The sequence below is a fragment of the Pinus tabuliformis genome, chromosome J (genome assembly GCF_031772625.1).
Source record: "Pinus tabuliformis cultivar Carrire ecotype Pingquan chromosome J, CPIR1, whole genome shotgun sequence".
In the NCBI taxonomy this organism is placed as follows: domain Eukaryota; kingdom Viridiplantae; phylum Streptophyta; class Pinopsida; order Pinales; family Pinaceae; genus Pinus; species Pinus tabuliformis.
In genome coordinates this window covers 1389475057-1389481674 of record NC_142295.1, presented here as the reverse complement: position 1 = coordinate 1389481674, position 6618 = coordinate 1389475057, and positions in this window count along the sequence as shown.

Sequence of the window (6618 nt, the reverse complement as noted above, 5' to 3'; positions counted from 1 at the left end):
AAGCCTCCATCACCAAAAATTGAATGTCACCAAAGGTGGCGTCGCCAAAAGTATAGGTGTTGTAGTGAGATTAAAAGTCTGTCGCCAATAACGATTTATAATGACGGATAGCAACCATCACCATTTCATACGAGCAATGGTGATGGACCATAGCCTTTGTCACCAAAAGCTGAATGTCACTAAAGGTGGCATCACCAAAATTATAGGTGTTAAGGTGACATTCAAGGTATGTCATGAATATTGATTATAATGATGGATAGTGACCGTCACCATTTCATAGGAACAATAACGATTTATTGTGATGGATCTTTCATGGCTATCACCAAAAGCCGCATTGCGAGAAGTATAAGTGTTGTGGTGACATTCAAGGTCCATCACGAATAATGACTATAATGACGGACATCGACCATCATGATTTTGTATCAACAATAATGACTTATGGTTATAGACCTTTGAGGGCCGTCACTATTGATGTGTATATATGGTGGTATTCTTTGACTGTCACCATTTCATATTTTGGTGAGGGTCGAAAAATTTCACCAATGCTCCTTGGCGATGGTCAAAATAGCATCCTTCACCAAAAATTGATCGTCGTCATTCGAAATGGATGTTAGGGCATGATGGAATTGAACCACCAACCTCCTGCTTGTAAAACAGCTACTCTTCCATTAAGCTATCACCCTTTAAATAATTATAATTCGAAACTTCATAAATTGTAAATTCTACAACTTTCAATAAATTAAAATCTCGGTAATATTTTACTAAACAAGCAAAGAAGCATCGATGTTGCAAGTACGTACCTAATGGTTATCGACGTTATGAAAAGTGGGTGAAGGGAAAAATAATTATGTATAAGAGAATCAATATATTCAGTTGAATACTCAATTAGAATTTAAACTCTAAAGACATTTATAAACTATAAATAGAAAATGCACCAAATATTGCAAAGGAAATGTCATAAGTGGATAGCATATGGAAGAAGAGCATTGATGAAGACAAATGGAATATGTTATACGTTGAGTGAAAGAAAAATCTCAATGTTGTTGTTGTTTTGTGTTTAGATATAGGAATGATATCTAAACTTCTGCGTAAATGTAACACGGATCTCTCGAAACCATGAACGACATATGATAATATATATATATATATATATATATATATATATATATATATATATATATATATATATATATATATATATATATATATATATATATATATATATATATATATATATATATATATATATATATATATATATATATATATATATATATATATATATATATATGTCCCCTTCACATAAACAAACATGGAATTTGGAATTTCACAAGTCTGCACTCAAAACATGACAACAACCAACAAAAAAAAAAATTGACTTGGACAGAAAGAAGTAGCTTCACCTTCATTCTTGAGCTGCTTCTACTTATTTGAATTTGACTTGTCACATTCTCTATATGACAAGGAATCAAAATCATCACTAGTATTAAATTCATCCAACACAAACTTTGGAGATCCCAATAACAGCTGCGTTTTTGTTGCCAGGCATGAAAACCATGGAGATCCATGTTGATAGTAGAATAATATGTGTGTCTGCTACTCAAGAACACATTCCTTATTAACCATTGTTACCTAAAAAAAATGAAAGAGACAACACAATATCAACCTACACAAAATCCCCTACCAAAATATAATCATAACTTGGCTAAGAAGTCTAAAAGATGTTCTTAATTAAAAAACTTTGTATTTGGAAATTTTGTTTCTTTGTATTTAAAAAAGATTATGTTGTACAACACTTATGTCTATTTATCCAGGAAATTATATCATAGCATATGTCACAAAGTAGCAATCTACAGTACCTAAAGTAAAAAGAGAAATTTTCTTAAGAAAATCGATTTAGAAAAGAGTTTTGAAAACTATATGTTTATTGTCAAAGCTTTAATTAGTTTAACAAAAAACTAGTTGGAGTTTCAAAATCAAAATCATTCATAGGAAACGAACAAGACAATGGCCAAAGTCCTTGTTCATACAAATAAATCTAGAGTCATTATTTCCATTGTAGATAACTGGAATTTGGGAGTGGTCTAATAGTTAGAGCTTATTTGCAGGGAAGACTTTTCAATACCATCATTTTTTCCCATGGTAGGTTGTGTCTATAGATCCATATTAGATAGCTTTTTATTCTCAAGTTCTACCTTCCAAGGACTGATTTCTGGCTCACCCTTTAAAACACAATTCTACCACTCCATTTGATTTTTTTTGCCAAGAGAATTGGTAGGACCTTCCCATCCTCTGTTTTACATTAATCAATAACCATCCATCAATGATATAAAGAATAAAAGGTACACAACAAAGGCCAAATATGTGCTTGTTGTATACCTATGTTCTAGGACTTATCTTACCTTACTGCTGCAAAGAGTTCACCCTGAAAAAATAACATCCACATGGAATTTACAAAACCTTTTCAAATCAAGCTCCAAGTAAACCAATCAAAATATGAACATATTTTTAATTAATAAAATCTCTGACTTAAAATAAAAGTGGCCTAGAATTGATTGTTATATCAACCATGTCAAGTAACTAACATTGGGTGAGAAATAAAAGACATGCATATTCGATTATTGAAATAATTGATCTGATAAAGCTCAAAATCAAACAAATAACTTGCAGGTAAGAAATGAAAATAAATGACTTACAAATAAGACATGAGTTTTTCCTTTAAACCCTATCGTTAAATAACTCTTCTTTATGTCACACACCATTAAACTTTTTCTGATGCCAGGTGGAAGTGGTATTGTAACATTAACCATTGAGAGAGTCTATGTCCACGACTACTTCTCAAGATCCACTCCATAACATGCAAAAACCATCAACATGAAAATGAAATCTACATCCTTGTAGAAAAATGGGAGGGAAAAAATCCACAAATGGAGACAGACTATAGGATAACTCATTTCTGCAACATGATTAACTTTTCATGAATAATAAAAAAAGAAATCAAGAGAAATGTAATTTTTGCCACCATTTGACAATCATTTCCTTTTTCATATTATATGAACAATTGATGAAAAAAGTCAACTAAATCTTGTCAACATTAGGATTATAGTATAACATATATGAACTGCTCCAACACATATATAACCCTAAACATAAGTATTTATACATATAAGTATTTATTGAGGACATTGTATTTTGTGAAAATATGGAAGTCAAATCTTTGAAATAACACAATTTATGGCACCACTACCTTATGAAGTCCATTCCTTTGAGTATTTACGAAGTCCATTCAAGAATTTCTTCAAAGTTCAAAGCTCAAAAAATTGAAATGTAGCCTAAAAAAACTCATATTTGAAAAGGAGATAACCCAAAGATGTAGAGTATATATCTAACAACTATATATCCTAATTTCTAGACATTGAAATGACATTTTTTTAGCATACTATTTTGAATTTAGCCCAAAATGCTACAAAAAAATATTGATGGTCATATTTGTTAAAAATGGAAACTAGGGTCAAATTCCACTTTGAACAGATCCTTTGGGGAAGATAATTGTGGCATTGAATTTTTGTTTTATAGAGGACCAAAATCGATCTAAATATCATCAAATTTGAATAAGTAGAAGTGGAATTTTGAATTTATGTTTCTCTCATGTAAATTATTTAGGTCAACCTCAAATATATGTCGGCTTAAGAAGATCAAAAGCCATGCCCACTCAACCCCATTGAATTGTATATATAGAGGAGAATTCTCTCTCATTTGAGACACATGAATCAAAAGAAGAAGATATCTTTGTGGCAGCGAAACTTAAGGAGGATAAATTATGGTTATGGTTAGCACTGTTTTGGTTAGGGCTTTGTCATAATAGGTCCAATTTTATAAGCATTGCTTTACTATGGTTAAGGACAATCTTATATATGGGTTGTGAATTGTTTCATATGGGACTTCTTCCTGTAGTTTGGCCACAGCTAGAATATATTCTCACAACTTGATTGCAATCCTTGAATCACTTGCCGAGGAAGCTGAAATACAACCGAAAGATGTTGACCTTATATGATAGTATTCAGGTGCCTGTTGAGGATGACATGGAAACTTAAAAACATGCTAGGACTACTACAAATAATAGAGCACTTGTAAGAAGAAAAAGTTCACACTGTTTGCATATATTCAAGGGTTGGAGCAACATGATTTAGAAGCCATAATCCAGAACCACAAAGATAATATCAACAATGACCTTAATGTGGTATTAAACCATCTCTTTAATCCAGTGAAAGGGAGCATCATGTGAAATAAGGAAGGCTGCAATAGAAAGGAGTATTTTTGGATTGGTCAACTTAGAAAGCAGTGGAATGTTGTTGCCCTAACTAGACCGATCTTCTACAACAATATGATTTTTCCTCTATGACTAGATTGCCCAGATTACAATATTGAATTGATCTAAGAGCAGTGATGCCTACTATTCATATTGGCAAGTTATTTCATGTCATTGTACTCTCTCTCTTTCTCTGTTGAATATTTAATGATAATAATAAGAAGATTTGATCAAGGGTTTCCCCATCTTGGGGTTTTTCCCGTGCTTGAGCCATATTCTCGTGTCTTTCTATCTTGGCTTGTCTTTTGCATCTATCATTTATGTTATTTCATCAGTTATTGTTATATAATGTCTAACTTTATTGGTAAATGGACTAATGGGCATATGGTTGAATGAAGTATCTGTTGGCATTATGACATAGGTTTGGCACTATGGCACAGGTGTTGTCCTTGATGGCAACTCACTCTGGTGAGAGATCTCAGTTCAAGCTCTCAAAATGAAGGAAAAATATATATACGTAGGTTCATCATGACCAAGCTGCGTATACACGCGGGTTAGACATTCCAAAGACGCGTATGCGTATACACGCACTTTCACGCAAGGAAAAGCGCATACATGTGGGATAACTTATGTTTGGTCTGTGGTATTTAGTCCTTTGTTTTTGAACCTATGGTTTTGGACCATGGTATCTTGTCTGAAGTGTTGATCCGAAGTATTGGGTCCATGGTATTGATTTTTTATGGTTTTGGACCGTGGTATTGTGAAAGGCCTAAGACTATAAAAGAGGAAGGAGATCATTAGGCAAGGTCACGATCTGAATTATTGAATATCTGATAAAGTGCTAGATCTGGAATACTGGTGATTGGGGTTATGGTGCAGAGCTGGATCTAAACGAAGGAGAAACCTAAGCGCAAAGAAAAGGATAAGCTCTATTGATGGGTCAAAATCTTAAGGCTTGAGTAATTGTATCTTTGTATGATTTTGATCTGTTATATGGGGTGCACGCTTGATCTATAAATCTGATAATCTGGGTTAACTAATGTCTGAATATTTGAAGGAGTGAATTATCTTTATAGATCTGTACGCAGGTTCAGTGAAGCGAAGGCATGTATACACGCTGTTTTTGTAAGTCAAAAGTGTGTATACGTAGGTTGGTCTAAACACAGAAGCGTATGCACGCGGGTTTCTGAATATTGAAGTAGCATTCATCACTTAAATTATGTTCTAGCTGCTTCTGTTGATTACTGCAGTGATCTGGGTTCAGAATTGGTGTATGGTTACTGTGACTGTGTTCTGGTTATAGCTGTCAGAGAAGTGTCTATTTGATTTAGTTTTAATTGGTGAAAAGGAGATTATTTGATGAAAAAATTCTTGATGTTTGATTGATATTATTCATGGATCTAGTATGAAAATTTATGAAACGAGGTCCCTGGAAGAAAGAGAAGGTTGTAGCCTTCTGTAGGTCAGCACCTACATACTAGCACCTGAACTAGTACAAGAGCTAAGGGGGTTGTAGCTCCCTTCCAGGAGAAGTTGGAGAATGAGAGAAGGTTGTAGACTTCTGTAGGTAGAAGCTTGCGTACTGGTATAAGTCTACACCAGTATAGAAACATTGTAAAAGAAGTTTCTAATTAAAAGAAGATAGAGACGAATTGCAGCAGGTGGTTTTCACACACATTGGGTTTCCACCTTATATCTTGTGTTCTTGTGTGTGATTGTCTTCTTCTCTCTTTTACTATTTGTGGTTACTGTTTATATGATTCTGATACACAGATGAATGATCAATATCTGTAGAATAAATTAAATTATAATTCTCCATGCTATACGTTGGTTTCCTTATCTGTAGTTGCGTATATACGTGGTTTTTCCTAACTGAAGTAGCGTATATGATTTGGGTGTGAAAAAGAAAATAATTGACTAGATATACTGATTCACCCCCGCCCCCCTCTCTCAATATTATTTCCAACAATTGGTATCAGAGCCAGGTCCTTCAGAAGAATCTTGATCGCTTGAAGGAAGATCTATCATCATGAGCAACCACGAGAGAGAAGCATCGATCAGGCCACCAATTTTTGATGGGACCAACTTCGTCTATTGGAAGGTAAGAATCACAGCCTATCTTCAATCTCTTGGTATAGAAGTCTCGGATATCATAGATACAGGGTACACATTTCCATCAGCAACTCCTACAGATCCGGCTAGTAAGAAGCAGTATGAAACAAATGCAAAGGCTGTCAATAATCTATTAGGAATTCTATCTCAAACAGAATTCGTCAAGGTTATGTAGCTCAAAACTCAAAAAGAAATAT